General features: G+C 42.4%; 1 protein-coding gene across 2 annotated transcripts in view; it reads left to right on the top strand.

The window, feature by feature from the left end:
* Positions 1-16,642, top strand: part of TANC1 (tetratricopeptide repeat, ankyrin repeat and coiled-coil containing 1) — a 229,335-nt gene that overhangs the window by 47,964 nt on the left and 164,729 nt on the right. For both annotated transcript variants that reach the window (XM_012726872.1, XM_004674876.2), the window contains exon 3: positions 5,933-6,039. The gene's annotated coding sequence lies outside the window, so the exon portion shown is untranslated. The remainder of the gene's footprint in view (positions 1-5,932; positions 6,040-16,642) is intronic.

Here is a 16,642-nt window from a genome sequence, read left to right as displayed (position 1 = left end):
TTTTTTTTTAAACTCAAAAGGAAAACAGGAAAATCAAAACCTTTAAAGACTACAGACATGCTTGTGCTGTTTTAAAACATACCCATTTAAGTGCCTCCTTCCTTAAGAAGACCTGGCTGTGGGGCTTCCTGGATGCATTGAGCTGACAAAGTCTCTGTAGGCTTCAACTGTTGAAATGTGGAGGTTGGGAACATGGCATCCATACAAAGGTGCAATTCCCTCTGCTCAAGGAAATTTACAATCTGGTGAGGAGTTTATTCACAAAACCACCAAGAGAAGCTAGATGAGAAGTGATGACTGTGGGGTGACTGTGGTTGTAGCCAGAAGGAAGGTTCCAGATCATATTGAAGATGCAGAGGGTTGTATGCCCGCCTTTGAAAATCTGCCGTTACGTGGTGTTAGAGACCATATGGAGACAGGGCATTGAGTTGGAGACAGGGCCCGTTCCTATTTTTGAAAACCCTTGTGTCTTAAGAGCCACGGCTGGCTCCAGGGTAATCTTTCAGAGTCACTAATTATGCTGTTTTGAAATGCTTTGTTTCGATGTCCTTGGACACTTTTGGGGATTGAAAGGCTATGTAAACGCTAACAGTCTGTAATCTGCTGGGTTGGATTTTATAAATTTTCTCCTGTCAGTCTTAACTTTTCAGAGCTGTCATTGTGCTTTGATCCAGCAGTTACCCTTTACTCTTATAATTTGGTGATCTGGGAAACCAAATATTTTCCTGCTGTTAGAATTGTATCTAAGGGAAGAGTAAAATAGCTCTCAGGGGGGCCCTGGGAAAGAGGTGTTTGATAGAGGTGGAGAGAGTTGGGACATTCTCTTGTGAGTTGTGCATGCACTTAGCTGCAAAATTGGCAGCTCCCAAAACTAAATCTCCTTTGTTCCTAGCTGTGTGGATAGTTGAAGCTGCTAGCCTATGACTGTGTCATCCATAGACTTCCTCTCCCACCATTGTGTGAATCAATTCCGTTATGGAAAGGAAAGAATGAAAGTTTTCTCAGGGAAAGTAAGAAGAAGGTGAAAGAAGAAAAAGCTGGACAGGCAGCTAATGTTCTTGAAGCCTAAGATATAATTGAGCCCATGAAAAATAAAAATTGGTACGTTCAGCCAGCCTTCAGGAGGCTTAATATTTAGTTGTGAAAGGGAATTTGAACAGATCTAAAGCCCTCAATTGAAAGTGGCAAGAAGCTTTGCAATTAGGCTTGAGTTTAGGGAGAAGTGATTTGAGGCCAAATTTTGGAGTCAGCAGGTCTGGGATCCAGTCAGCGCAGCATCTTCTGGAGGGATGTAGTGGAAGACCAAGGAACAGAGAAGGTTAATGAAACCCCACTTAGGCATGGCAGAGAATATAGCTAGATTTAGCAGATTAAATGGGCTAATCTCATAACTTATTTCAAAGAAGAAATTGTAGACATTGTGTGACTGGCTTACAGACTGTTGGATCTGTGTGGGTGATTAATATGGAAATGCTCAGGCTCTGCTCTGATTACCTTCCTATGTAGTCTTAGGTATGTCAGAAAAAGCTCAAAACATTCTGGTACCAGTGGTCTCAGGATACACTTTGGGAAACAAAGCACTGGTAAAGGAAGGCAAAAGTCATTAGTTCTCCCATGGGAATTAACAGGATTGGGAGGGAGGCCTTGCAGCTAGGCAGCCTGATTGTTGTCACTATTATGGAAGTACAGGGAGACCTAAAGATTTAGGAACATGGAAGTGGGAACAGAATTAGCCCCTCAGCTGGAGAGGGTGTTCCCATAGCCCTTCCTCTTCTCCCACATATACATGATCTCTTTCTTAGGCAGTCATTGTCACATCTGAGAACAGCATGAAACTAATAGAAATCAAGCTGGAGTTTGCCCCTGTGAGCAGGATGGCTTTATACCAAGGAGAATTCTGTTCTTGGGGCACTGTAGCTTCTGGCAGCTATCCTGTAATGAGTGTGTTCTTTGTCAAATTTGTTAAGAAAATATGGATCATCACTTACAAACAAGCAAGCAAGCAAGCAAATAAACAGAAAACCCAAAAAACCACCAGCCTGTTATTGGAACTAGGAGAAATCGTAGTGGCAAATTAAGTTTAATGGGTTCATCCCATGTAAAAACCATCCTAGTCTACCCCTTTTCTTTGGTAAATAATTGACATAGATAAGCACTTTACACAGCTTCGGATTGTAACCTCTTGCCCACTCAAAGGCAAGGGCTATCCAGGGCTTCTTAGGAACCACCCAGTCTGTCTCCGCTCCTGTCTTCTCCTACAGGGAGTGGTTACCCCCTCCCCAAACCATGCACCCACTCCAGGGGTCATCACCTGCAGGTTGTTTACTTCAGCCTTTTCCAGCTCATTCTTCCATCTGCTCCTTTTTAGCCATAAATATTTGTACCCCCTTACCCTCCACTACCCAAGAAAACATCTCGGGATAGGTCAGAGGTAAAGATTCCTAACCCAGGCAATATCTTAGACAATCACTTGTCAGCTCTAGAAAGCAGCATCCTTTGGGCTACTTTCTAGAGATTGTTTTCATGCTTCTGACACAGACTTTTTAAAAAAAAAAAACTCCTAGGAGATTCAAATAGACACTTTGGATCGAAAACCCAATTCAATGTAGTTGGTTGGTGTAACAGTACAAGCAGTACACCTTTCTCAAGGAGAATGGAGGCTGTAAAATTTGAAGTGGAAATGGCTATTTTAAAATAATGCCTTTTTCTCCGTCTCAGGCCAAGTAGGTTCACCATCGCTTCTAACAGTTTAAAAGAATTTTAGAGGCCATGGCATCACCTTAAGTAGTGCGCAGGAGCAACAAGCCAGCAGGGAGATGACACTTAAGCCCCTCTCCCAGGCATAGGTGTGCACATTCGAAGATGCGTACGCACCCATGCCCCAGGTGTCCTCAATCACCTTCCTTGTTAACATGATCAAGGCCACAGGTGATAGCCACAGGGGCTAGTGGTACGAAAAGCCTGATTAATTAATTTACCCTACAAATCCCAAGCACATGCCTGTTCCCCACAGAGTTCTCCTTCCTGTTTTTCTCCTTAGTAAAGGCTGTTTTTTGTTCTTCACTAGCATTCAAAATGAAGCCAAACAATAAGAGCTGTTTCTTTGCTTTATGGTATCTGCGGTAGTGTTGCCCACTCTGCCGTGGCAATCAGGTGTGACTTGAATCTACCCATGACCTCTGACACTCAGGTTGTAGAGTGACCTTCCTCGTGTCCTTCACCCTCAGGGGCTCATGTTACAGTGGAGGCAGGTCCAGGGCTCCAGAGCCCTCTGCAAGTAGTGAACTCCATTGTCCTGTGGACTGTGTGGTCACATGGGGGGGGTCCATGGATAACACATACAGTGATCTTAGTTTTGTGGTCTGGGGATGAGCAGTGGAGATTTTAGGTGGGTAATTGAAAGAAAAAAAATTTCATTTTGATGAGTCCTCAGTCCTATTGGATAAACAGCTTTTGAAGTATGTCAGTTCATCCTTGAAAGAAAATAATTGCCAGGAGAAAAACCCTAATAATTCTCCTCCAAGCATTTTAAGTACTTTATTGTAAGAGCCAAATGGAAGTTAGATCTGGAAATAAAAAATAGTGATGGACAACTGAAGGTCAACATTCAGTTTAGTCTCCAAACTCCCCTGTGTCAGGCTCCATGCAAACTCCTCCAATAAGTTTTTGTCTTTTTTCTTTGTATTTTCTACGAGACTATTTTGTGACATAATCCTTGTTTTTCTGAACCTCCTTGGCTTCAAATTTCGGATTGTGCATTGAAACCAAAAACATTTTAAAATTCCAATTTTAATTCAGAATTGACTCTGAAGGACAAAAATTGAAAACTCGAGGCGTAGTTTCTGCCTCTGTTGTTGGTTGCTCTGACTGGCGTTCTAAGTAACTTAAACACCACTCACAGTTCTGCTGGTCTTTTTGACCTCCCTTTTTCCTTTCTGTAATTACTGAATATAACCCTTAAAACTCATGTAGAACCAAATACAGAGTCTAAACTCTGTGATCTCATTACCACAAAAACAGGCTGTAGGGACAGCCCTTCTTCTGGCAGGAAACCGGCTCCCCTTGGGACTGCTGTAGCTGTAATTTATGGTGGTGCCTTGGTAGTCTTCAACTCAGAAAAGACTTTCCCCCTTATGAAAGTAGTGTAACAAAAGGGTTGCTGGAGGCAGGAGGCAGTGCGTACACAGACTGTTACAGATCCCATTCTAGGGGTGCGCTCATGTCCCGGGGCCCATGGGCCTGTCTGATGGGGCATGTGGTGGGCTGTGATGGATACTCCCTTTTACTTGTCTGTTGTTGGGGTTGTGATAAATGACAAGCTTGCTTTTTCTGCTGAGGTGAGCTTTATGAAGTGAGCTTGGCTGCAGTACTTGTAACAGCTGTGAAATGGATTCTCTCCCTGGCTGCCAGAGAGGCCTCTATAAAGAGGCAGGTGATCCCTTTTAGAAGTAAATAATATGCGAAGGTCTCAGATATTTGAGCTACTGTTCACCAGGTGGTGCTGTCCTGCAGTGAATGCTTAAATACTACCAGGGAGGTTGGCAGCCTGGGGAAGGTAAAACCTGGGGTGCTCAGAGCCTTGGCAGTATGGGGGGTGGTTGCTGATGACATGAGATGAGGAAGCATGTTACATGGTCCTATGTAGGATCATGTAGGCTTCTCCTCTGTGTTCTGAGTGAGCTTTTACGGTCTCTGAAGTGTGTGTGTGGGGGGGGGGGGGGGGTGGAGGGGAGAGAAAACCGGTCCTCTCTGCCTCAGTCCCTGCTCTCCTCCCAGAGAACAGCTCCTGTGCTCCGTTCTCATCTTTGAAGTCCCCGTGGGTGAGGGGAGCATGTCTTCCAGAGATCCTCATTAAACAGAACTTAAAGGGGGAGAAGAGGCCTCCACCCAACCTTTGCATGCACAAACCCATTATATGCCTGTGCCCTGCCAAGGTGATTTTGTTGGCCCAAACGTGACTCCACATGATTTCGTCCTTTTTGGCAATTAAGCCAGCAGCATTGCTGTGAGGGGACTGACTTGGGCGAGAGCCTGGCTGTCGGTGTGTTTGAGCAGGGATAGTACTTGTGAAAAAGAACATTTTCCAGGATTGGCATAGCAGTAAAAAGACTATTTCCCAGGGAAGTGAACTCTGAGTCAGTCATGGGAAAACTCTGGTTGGAATCCTTCCGTCAACAAAGGTGCTCGGAGCATCTGCCTCTACTTGTGATAAGAGGAGAAGGGGTGTTGGGGATGGCAGGTAAGACCAGCCCTTGAGAAACTGGTAGGAGGGGAGACCGAGGCAGAAGGAAGCAAATACTGGAAGAACACAGGCACCAGCAGGTGTTCTGAGTACTGAGGAAGGAGGGCAGAGCCCGTGGGGGCGGGGCGGGCAGGGCAGGTGATATTTGAGCTGCGCTTGCAGGATGACTAATATCCAGAGTGGGAGAGGTGTTTCAGGATGCTGGAGCAGAGGTGTGAAATTGGGCGGTGTAGTCAGACATGGTGAGCTGTGCAGAGAGCTGGGACCTGGAGGACGCAGGCAGGAAATTCAGAGCGAGGTGCCTAAGGACTCCAACACCCTATGGGCGTTAGAGGGGTTCTTGACTCGCTGGCTTAAATCTTTGCAACATTACATTTGGTATTAAGCTCTGCAAACTGATTAGGGACAGTTAAAGAGAAGATCTAAAATAGCAGAGGTAAACAGACACTTCCTGCTCAAGTCTAGAGCTTCAGTAAATGTCCCTGCTAAGCTTGGACAGAGGGGAGCAGAAAGGAGTGAGGTCTCTCAGTTTTGCTGACCAGTCCCCTGTTTTTTTCTGGGTAAAGGGTATGTATGTGCCGAAGTCTGTTTCTTTGGCTTTGTTGGGATTTTCATGGTGGTCATAGCTGGTTTTATAAACGCTGAACTTGTCTTACAGGATGAGTGCTGAGTGTGTTTTCTTTTTTCCAGGTCTCATTCCAGCTTTCTGTGGTCAACTTCTCCAGGGGAACTTTTCCAGGTGCCTCCTGAGACAGCTTCTCACTGTTACAAGCAAGTGGAGTCTGGGGTGAGGCCAGGTGAGTGGGCCGTGGGTGAGATATAGGGAGAATCCATACTCTGACTGGCTAAGTTTTCCAAGATGTTATTTTCTGAAAATCTTGAAGGCCTTGAAAGTGGGTTTTGTTCAAAGGAGTTAATAGTTGTTTTTCTTTTTAAATCACTGCTTAATAAGTATGTTTTAATATAGTAACTATCAAAAGTTGAGGTACTTGTAAATGTTTTCTACCCATTTTAGGGAGCTTTGATCACTGTCACATGCTGCTTTTCCACTGAAAACTGAATAAATGTTGAATGAGTAGTTTTTACTTAGACAAAAGGTATATATAACTGACAAAAGGTCAGACTGGCTGGCTGTTCTTCATCATTGTCATTTTCCTGCTTCCTGTCTCCCTTGAAAGTCTTGGTAAAATTTAATTACAATCCTCCTTTAGCTACCAGGAGACAAGTAAGGGAATGTTTGCAACGTGCCTTACCTGCCTATTTTTCCTGAGTTGACTTTTTAGGGTCATGCCAACTCCAGCTGGCTTAGGTTCTCTCTCCCTTCTGCCTTGTTATCTTTATTCTGTGCTGTTTGTGTCCCCTCACCCACCTTTCAAAGTGGATTTTTTTAGGTGTGAGGCTTTAGGTATTTTAGGAAATCTGTTAAACTTTTATGCTATGGTTTTCCTGTATTAGTCTCAGGTGTAAGTTGTACAACAAAAATACCTACTTTAGGGAGTTTGAGGCTAGAGGTTCCTGGTGGATAAGATTTTCATTATTTCATCTTTTTATTTGCATTTTCTACCTCCAAATGTAATGTGCAGTAGGACTAAATATGCCCTTTTTAAGAAAAGTAGGGATTATCTGGGAAGGAGCCTCCAATCTGCTCTAACTGAGCACAGCCTGGATTACTCTTGTTTATGCTAGATGTTCACAGCTGAAGCCCCAGGAGTTCTGAGCATATTGGTTGAAGGGGACTTTGGGGATTCTGTCCTGGCTCTCTACTTTCTGTGTGGTGGCCTGCTCCTCCATAGGGCTTGGGGATCAAGGTTAAAGCTACTTCCAAACCTCTATGAATTCTTCAAAGGTCCATGTTACATGTAAATGCTATCTGGCCTGTGTACTAGCTAGCAGGATTTATATTCTGCACTCTATCACTTCTCTTGCTCGTCTATGAAGAACACAGTGGCCAAAATGCCTCCCAAAATCTTTGGGAGGTTTTCCAAGGGCAGGGTTTCTGAACAGGAGCATAACAGGGGAGTGCACACCAGAATCTCCCGTGAAACTTTTAAAATTGGGATATTGGGGCTAACCCTAAGTGTGTCAAACTGGATTTCAGGGATGGGGAGGGAGTCCCTGCATGCATTTTGAAAAGCCCTCAGGAGGTGATGGTATGTAACTTCTTGAAAAATATTTGTGTGTGGAGTAGACTTAAAAACAAAAAACTCTTTCTTAGCCTGAGCAGATGTTTGGGGGAATTATTTTTGAAGTCTACTAACTAGTTTAACCAGTTTATACTGCCAAGCCAAACATTCCCCTGTTGTGCCATAATTTACATCACAGAACGATTTTATAACATAAAGTTGCCTGGGACAACACTATCTATGGTTTCAAGTAAAGAAGGGGGAGGAAAATGACATTGAAGAATAATTTAGTAGGCTTTAGGAGAGTTTAGACTACTTTGGAAATCCAGGTGGGAATCTGAAGTGGAATTTTACCTAAGTGTGCAGAGATTTGCATATTGAAACCAAAGCCTTTCAACTTGGTAACACATTCTCAAAGTTATGTGGAAAAATAGCAGTTTAAGTATATTGTCCTTAGAGGTTCACTGGACAGAAAATTAAGTCTTATATTTTTTTCTCCTTTTTCTGTGTGACAGCATTATTAGCATTTGCTAATTTCTTTACATCTTCCCTCAGAACAACTTTAGCAAGTAGATGTGGGCTTAATACCAGAGATTGTGTTAAATAGATTTTGTGGGTTTTGATGGTCCCTTTAAAAATTCCCCTTCTAGAAAGAAAACCTTGCAACTAGTCATAACTCAGTGTTTTCATTGCTTTATGAGTTTCATGGAGACTGGTGAATTTCTATTTTGAAACCAAGGAATCTTGCTTTAGAAGGGACCTTGTAGATGACCTGTCATCTGGCTTCCATCACCTCAGTGTCACAGAAACTGTTCTTTGTAACATCACCAGTGGCCTCTGATAGAACTCTCAGCACTTAATACTTCTGACTGCTCCTCATTTAGTACTCTCCTGGGTTCCTTTACTGCTTTACATTCCTTTTTACATCTTCCTGGGTCTTGCCAGGTCTACCATACATGTCCACATTCTCTAGATTGTCATCTTTGCTGATTTGCTTTTAGGGAGCTCAGCCTTTAGGAAGGACCTCAGTACTTCATGGTTTCATTCACCACCCACAAATTAATGATCCCTTGGTTTACTCTCCTCTCAAACAATCTTTTGGACATATTTCTACTTGGATGAGTCATAAGTTCTTTTTAACTCAGGATATCCAAACTGAACTCATTTCCCCACTAATTATTTCCTGCTTCCTGTAACCCCCTCCAATTCCAAAAAAGCCCCTCACCCTCTTGCTTTCTCACTTCCAGCACTGGCACTATTCGCACCAGAAACCTGTGACTCACCCTCACCTTTCACCCCTCCCCCACTCGGTTTGCATTTTAATTGACAATTCTTATCATTTTGAAATCCTAAATTTAAAAAAGAAAAGGCTATTCCACTGACATTTAATTATTATAGGCTTTAAACTTGTAGTTGGGTATGTGTTAACAACAGATAAGACATGAGATAGTCGCAGATGTTTATGTAACACATTCCATGGTAGACATGGGATCTTGTCATATAATTTTCTCAATTTCACAACCAGTCTGTGGTATCTCATATCCGTTGTAAGTGTGGAATCAAAGATTCAGTGAGATTAATGTGCAGACCCAGGGTCACTAGTAAAACATGGTGGAGTGAGATGTGGGGATTTTAAATTTAGGGGTTGGTCTGCCTGATACCAGCCCTTCATGATGTCACTGCCATAGTCTGTTTCCATAGTGCTGCATTAGATTTCTTGGTGAGTTGCTGACTTTGTTGAGTGCAGGAACTGGCTTTTACTCATTTTAGTTTGACCCTGGAACAACTTGGTGATTAGGTGTGTGAATACCCCAGTCAAAAGTTTGCATATGCATATGACATAGTTGGTTTTCAGAATCCCAGGTTCTGCTGCTGCAGATTGAACCAACTGACATCCATAATTGGTTGAATCCATGAATAGGAAAACCTGGATTACTGTGTCTGAGTAGACACAACGAGTTCAAACCTATTTTGTTCTAGGGTTAACTGCATAATTTTTAATTAATAATTGGTGCTGAGGACAAGGTTTGAGATGACAAATCCCTGGTCCTTGTGTTCTGTGGCTTTTTACTTGGGTTCAGCCCCAACTCTTCCCTTTTGCTATGCGTTTGCAGCATGGTGTGAGTTGGGAGGGTGAGACCATGTTGTTTATCCTCATGGGTTAGATGGGAAGCATGAGGGAAAGTGCTTTAAAACAGGGGCATTTTAAAGAACATTTCCTTTAGTTGTGGAAGTCGATAATTGGCTGACTCAGATGATCCTCTCTTTATTTATAAATGACAGCATGAAGATGTGAAGTCTTCTGGATCCCTAGTGGTCATGCTGGTTGAATTATTTATGTGCCTGCAATAATAAAGGCAGAAAAGGCTCTTTTATGTAAAGATTTGATTAATAAAGATAGTTTGTATAGCACCAGTTTTTAAGATAAGGTAGTGCTGTGTAGATCTAATTCTAGAATACAAGGATGGAATCTACAACTTAGGTAGTACATATTTAGATGTAGGCAGGTGAATTAGTTTACTGAAATTTGCTCTGTTCTTTTAAAGTAGTTGGGTAGAGGATTTGGATGTTTTGTGTTGTAACAAAACTGGCCTTAAATTATGGCACTAATAGTTCTATATTTTGGTTTCTCATAGCTCTCTGCCCTGTCCCAAGATGGCAATGTTCTTAATTGTCCTTCCCAATTCTACCTTTCTATCATATTTTGACAACCAAAGCTTGTATAAGGAGAGGGTTCTTTTTAAAAATAGGCAACCAACTTTTCATTGTGGATTTTAGAAACCAGTTAGCTTTTCTAAGTTTCAGAGGTGTGTGTGTATGTGTGTGTGTGTGTGTGTGTGTGTGTATTTTAAAGAATTGCCCTATACATTTGGGATAAAGGCATGTATTTTGCAAAATTATTTTAACTGCAATGTGACAAAAATAATGTATAGACAGTAGTGTAACTGGTCCTTGGTCAGGGGTAGTTGCCCAAACTTTGTTATCACAGACCTGCAGTTTTGGATCTAAAAAGGCCTCAGATGGGTCATGAAGAGAAGAATCAGAGTTCATGTCAATGAGATTGAAATGGAGAAAGTCAGAGTTGAAAGCAGTGGTTCTCAGGAGTGTGGACTCTGAGGAGCAGTGGTATTTCATCAGCTAGGAGCCATTAAAACCATCTCATCTTCATCCCAGACCTAAAAATCAGACTCTGGGACCCAGCAGTTTGACATATCAACCCCTTATAGGTGATTCTGGTGCTCTTTGACTTTGAGAAGAATCAAGCCGGAGGCTTTTGCAGTAGTTCAGCAGAGGGATAGGAAAGACTTTCCAGAAAAAAGTGGAGAGAGATGGAGACAGGAGAATCAGTCATTTGGTTAGCTGTTTATCAGACAAAGAGGGGCCTGAGGATGTAGAGGCCGTGTGTCTGCTGTCCTGATAGGGGGTGCTGCTTATCCACAGGAACCTAGAACATGGGCTGGTGAGAGGATTTTGGAGGGTGGGGGAAAGGAAGATGAGTTCAAACTTGGGCATGTGAAATTCATTGTCAGGGTTGAGGTGAGCAACTCTAAAACAAAGCAGTTGCAGTCCAGGTGAAACAATGGGAAGGGAGATGGATCTGTGAGTCATCTGCATGGATGTGGCAGTTGAAGTGAACACTCAGATGGTTTTTCCAAGGAAAATGACTCAGAAAAAAGAGCCAAGATGGTATGGCATTGAATGTTGGAATAGGATATCTGGTTTATCTTAAGGGCTACATTTCATAGTTTTAGGCACACATAGAGATACAGTTTTAAATATAACCAAAATTATCACAGTGAGGATGGTGTCACGATGTTTTGCTATCCTGAGATCTGTGCTGGGCAGTGAGGCTGTCTTGTACATCATTTCATCTTGGGATCCAAGCCTTGGGGTGCCAAAGGCTAGGTAGGTCCTAGTATTCTTTCCTCCAAGGGAGGACATGGAGTGTGGCAATAACAGTGAAGGTGTGAATGTGGGGCAGGTTGCTGAGTTTCACCTAAGTTTTAATTTCATCTGTCAGGGAGGATAATTAACAGATCCTACAGCCTTCTTATGAAAACAAAGCAAGATCACAGTGGAAAATGCAGCAGTGGCTTTTGCAGGGTGTACTATGTCTCCACCTCTGCTCATTGTGCTGGTGTTTTGTTTGATGGTGGGTTGTTAAATTTGTGGACTGAGCTCTTCTGTTTGTAACAGATTGTATTGATAAGAGGAGATAAAGAGGGCATAAGTCTGTGTTGCATATGGATGACTTTGGGGTTTTCATTGAGTTGTCATTGAAATATGGGCCTAATTAGGTTTGTGAGAAAGCAGAATGGAGTTGGCTTGTGAAGTTTTGCTGCATAAAAACAAGAACCAGATATTTAAAAAATTATTTTATATCCAGCTTTATTGCAGATGCACATATTTTGCTGTAACAGCAAGATGTTTCGTTGAGACCATGAGAACTTAGTACATCTGTGTAACATCTTCATTATGACTAGAATAATTCCACATCCACTGTTTCTTAATTCAAAGTCTTTCAAGAAACACATGTTTCTGCTTTCCACTGATTCTAATGGGGCATTTTTTCCTTGAAAGAAGCACTTAGACCACACACTTACATTTAGAAAATAACTAACTATGCTACATGTACATTTATAAGGAACCTTTCCAGTTTGGAGACTGTAGCTTCTGAAATTCTTTTTTTCCCTCTCTCAAAGAATGGTGACCTGTGGTATATGGTATATGTGTAGGGGTCTGTGTGTGTGTGGGGGGAGAGGGTGGGCAGGGTGGAGGTTTCAGGCCACTTCATAATACTGATTTTGTTCCATAGGCCTGATCTCATACTGTCTGTATGTGTTAAGATTTCAGTATAGATTTGCTAAGGGTATAATAGAAACTTTGGGTTTCAGAGGAAAAAATTAAGTGTTCATACATGGCATGTCACATACCTTCAGATGTAAAGCTTGAACTTTATATTTTAAGTTTAAGTTTTTATGGGACACCTAAAAATAACATTAGAAATCTCTACTCATAGGTTTTCAAAAAACTAACCCAAGTGATTTTTGCGCTGCTTTGGATTTGAATATGCAACTTCCAAATTAGTTTTGAGCTACCACCCCAGCTCTGCTAGGACTGCACAGGACTTGAATCTTTCTGGGATATTTGGCTGCTGCCACAGCTGAAACAGTGAGCCAGAGTTAGGTAATTTTATTAGCCTAGAAAAGCATTACACTCCTGCAGCTGTTGTTGTATAGCCTTACCATGAAAACAAAAACCATCTCACCCACCCATGATCCATGAGAAATTGGCAGTGGCCCAACGTTAGTCCATGTATTTTCGACTGAATTATGTTTATTTTCATACGGGTATCCCTGATGTAGGGCACAGCTGGGGGATGGCCTGGCTACAGAGGCAGTGGAGCTGAAGAGGGCACCATTCTCACCAGGAAGTCTGCTCCAGCTTATTAGAAGACTATACTTGCTGTCTCCTAAGCGAGGAGAACATCTAAGACCAATATAAAATACACTGCTCCAATATGCTAAAGTGGCTTTTATTCCCTCTTTGGGCTTCCACTGTTCACTTCTACAGGTCTTTCACCTGCAGTGCCAGCCTGGTTATTGAGGGTGAGGTGGTAATTTAGTGGTGATAGACTTCTTGTTAAGTAAGACTTTATAGACTAACTTTGAAAAGGAATCATGTGATTTGGCATTTAATGGCCAGGAACATGCATATGTGGATTACCCAACCCTGCCAATCAATAAACTATTTAATTTTCTAAACTTCAGTGGTTTTATGAGATAAAACTGAGCTACTGTTTCTCTAGAAGCACCTATGCTATTACCGAGGGCATGGCAAATCTGAGTAATTATTACATTGATTCTGACTCTGGTTCTCTAGGCCAGGGTTCCTGACCATTGGGTCATTAGATGGACTTCAGGGTCGATGGACTTGAATGGCTAGAAGTTCAAAAAAAAATTTTTTTTTTTCTTTTCCTTCCACTAACCTCTAACCAAATGTGGCCTTTGCTTCTGTCATGGAAGCGAGCAGACGCACAATATTATCAGTGACATCTGTGACTTTGGCACATAGCACACCGCTGCTTAAACTACAGTAGCTACTGTGCCTATTGCTGTGTCTTATTTATGCATTAGAAGCACATGATACTGCTATCTCACATTTGCTTTTTATATATATTTATGTCTTCTGCTACAATGTAATTTTACATACAATCAATTTTCTATGTTAAAATAACTCAAAAATGTTAGTACATCTGCATTACTGAAGCTGGCCTTTTCACCTATAGGTCATGACCTCTTGCCTTGGATGGCTTGTTCTCATCTTGCTTTGAGACCAGATTGTTAACATTAAAATAATAATAATAATAATGTATATGACCTTTGTCATGAATTGCCTTTGACTTTTAACATGAGGAACTCTGGTATTCCCTACTTGGGTACTGTTGGGGGAAATTAAAAAATGAAGCATTGACCATTCCCAAGTGACCTTTCTCATCGTTTCCATGGCAGCTCCCTTTAGGACTGCTTACTGCAGACAAATGTTTACATCCAGGAATGGTTTCCCTTAAAAATTCAGTTAAGTGCTCAGTGATACATGGGTTGATTTGCTTCAGTATTTGCTTCAGTTTGGGAAGAGCTGAGCTGTGTGCCTTGTACAGATTTGGTTCAATTCTCTATTGCATTGTCAATGTTGGCATACCCTAATTTATTGTAGTCTGATGTCCAAGGTTAAAATGTTATTACATTTATTGAACTGTATAAAACTGCCAAGAGAAAGCAGGCTTAGGGCACCATGCCTTATACCACCCAGTCACCTTTGCATGAAGTCAAGCTTCATGCAATTTATTCAGTGAACAAAGGGGTGTTTTTTTTTAACTTTTGAATAACAATTTCTAACTTCTTGGTGTTAGGAATAGAGAAAGCAATGTTCACGTGTCACAATTCTGTGATGCAGAATTGGCATGTGGCTCATTGCTGGTTTCCTCCCCCATGTGCCCATGCAGTGAACTACTTGCTCATTTTTGCATGTACTTTGTTATTTGATTCCTCCAGGTCACAGACAGTGATAGCACTGTTGTGGGAAGCGAATGAGTAGGCTAGGTGTTTCTCAGTAGAGGTTCTTTTTCATCATCGATTTGAGGCATGGGATGCCACTCGAGTGGTAAAGTTTTGGGGAAGGGAGAGAGATCAAGATCAAAGATAATTTTTTTTTTTTTTTGGCAGTTTTGTCTGTTTCTGACCACCTTCCAGGTCCCTGGAGCCAGTGACACTCACTTTTTTTTTTTTTTTTAAAAGACCTAAGATGGGAATCGTATTGCATGGTATAGCGTGAATTAGCCAGACTTTTTGCACCTCTCACCTCTGTGGCTATCACCTGTGGCCCTAATTGTACTGATGTGAAAGAGACTGGGGACTGGGAGAGTGGGCGTAGGGCATGCATATCTCATCATGGACACCTGAGTATGGGTGTGTGTGCATGTGTAAGTGTGCACACCTGATCCTAGAGGTCAGGGCTTTAAAGGCAGCGTCACTCAGGTGGAAGACGGCTGTGAGACAATGAGTGACTAGAGGTGAGAGCGGACCATGAGAACCCACCAGAGCGAGCCCAGGGAAACAGGGTAGAAACAGGGTAAAGATTTCGCTGGAGGCTCAGGGGCTTGGCATTTGCTAGCCTCTGGGCCCTCCTGTCCGCCTTGCACCTAGTTTCCCTACCACATATGGTTGGGCTCTGGAGCCATGTGTCTGCACGGGCACCCTGAATTCCCACTGTGAGCTAAGTAACCTCAGGCTCATCATTAGCCTCTCTCTGCTTTTGTAGAATGGGGTAGTAATAGTTTTCTGCAGGGGAGCTTGTGAGGGTGGAATTACACACATACTTCAGAGCTGGGTCTACAATAATGTGAGTGGTAAATAAATGCTGCTGACCACAGTTAGAATCGCCTGGGGATTTCTAAACAGTGCCATGGGTACTGCGAACTTCCATCCTGCTGACATTAGGGTCTGCGGAGGTTATAACCTGTTCAGCGTATCATAGCAAGTCACTGACAGAAGTGGAAGAGGAATTTTGATGTCTTATATTTTGGGGCTTTTAAGTGAAAGATCCATCTGTCAGCTACATAAGCAAGAGATTTTTCTATAATGAATAGCTGCCTTTCACTGGCATCTTTGAAGTTGTCTGACATTTTTCACTTTGAGGCCAGATGCAGGGCAATTTTAAAAAATTAATTTCTTGATTTTTAATATCGGACTTCATTCAGCTGTCATTGATTGATTGCCTTTTAACACTTTTTGAAAAATGGACTTTCTGACATGTCTTCAAGATTTTCTCTCTTCATACCAGAGACTTATCACCCAGGCCATAGACTCCTCTTAGAGGTCCTTTTTTCTTCTGTGATGCTGGTTTATCAGCCATTGTGATTACAGTGACCTTATGAACAAGAAATAGGTTTCCCCGTAAAGTTGTGGCACCACAGGTAGATGAGACCTATAATTAAGCAGTTGGGCAGGAAAGGAGCAGTATTCTAATGAATCCAAGAAAGGCAAATAACTTGCCCAAAGTCATTTTGCTTACATAACGCCTCTTACCTATATTTAGGGAGTTGTAACTGTCACACATTGAGAAGGTGGTCAGTGTGAGTTGGACATCACACCTCTGTTGTTTGTTACAAATGGAAAACTTAGCAGGGAGGAGAAGGGGGAAACCAATATGATGAGTGTGGTTGTTACGGAGTCGCCCACCTTAACAAGGGTTGGGACTTAGTGTCCAGTTCCTAAGCCTTACATAGGGGAGCACCCAATCACCCCACTCATTCTTGCACAGAGCTGTATGAGAGAGGATGGGACTGCATGCAAAGGCATATTCACACCCTAGGTGGTTCCTACAAGCTTTTGAAACCTGACTGGGATCCCAAGTTGATGGTAGCTTCTCCCAGTTATTAGATCTGTAAAAACTACACTTTCACCCTCCTGCGAAAACTACCTTTGGCTTTCTTTTGGGCATCTTTGGGGCTTGTGTTCTGTGCTGTTCTAGTCCCCTTTCTGTCCTCCTTTCCCCCAGTTCATTGAGGACTTGGCAGCTGCTCAGGGGCTGAGCTTTCAAGTCACCCCTCCACTCAAGGCCAGCTCCATGTTTACTTATCAGGGAGGCGAAGGGGGGAAAACAATATAATGAGTGTGTGGTTGTTAGGGTGTGGTCTCTTTCCTTATAGTTAAAAAAGAAATGATACGCTATTTCATAGATGATGTTTTTGAGGCTAAAACATGATTATGTATGT

The sequence above is a fragment of the Condylura cristata genome, unplaced genomic scaffold, assembly GCF_000260355.1.
Source record: "Condylura cristata isolate star-nosed mole 26May11 unplaced genomic scaffold, ConCri1.0 scaffold00002, whole genome shotgun sequence".
Lineage (NCBI taxonomy): Eukaryota > Metazoa > Chordata > Mammalia > Eulipotyphla > Talpidae > Condylura > Condylura cristata.
This window is presented reverse-complemented; position numbering and strand designations above follow the sequence as displayed.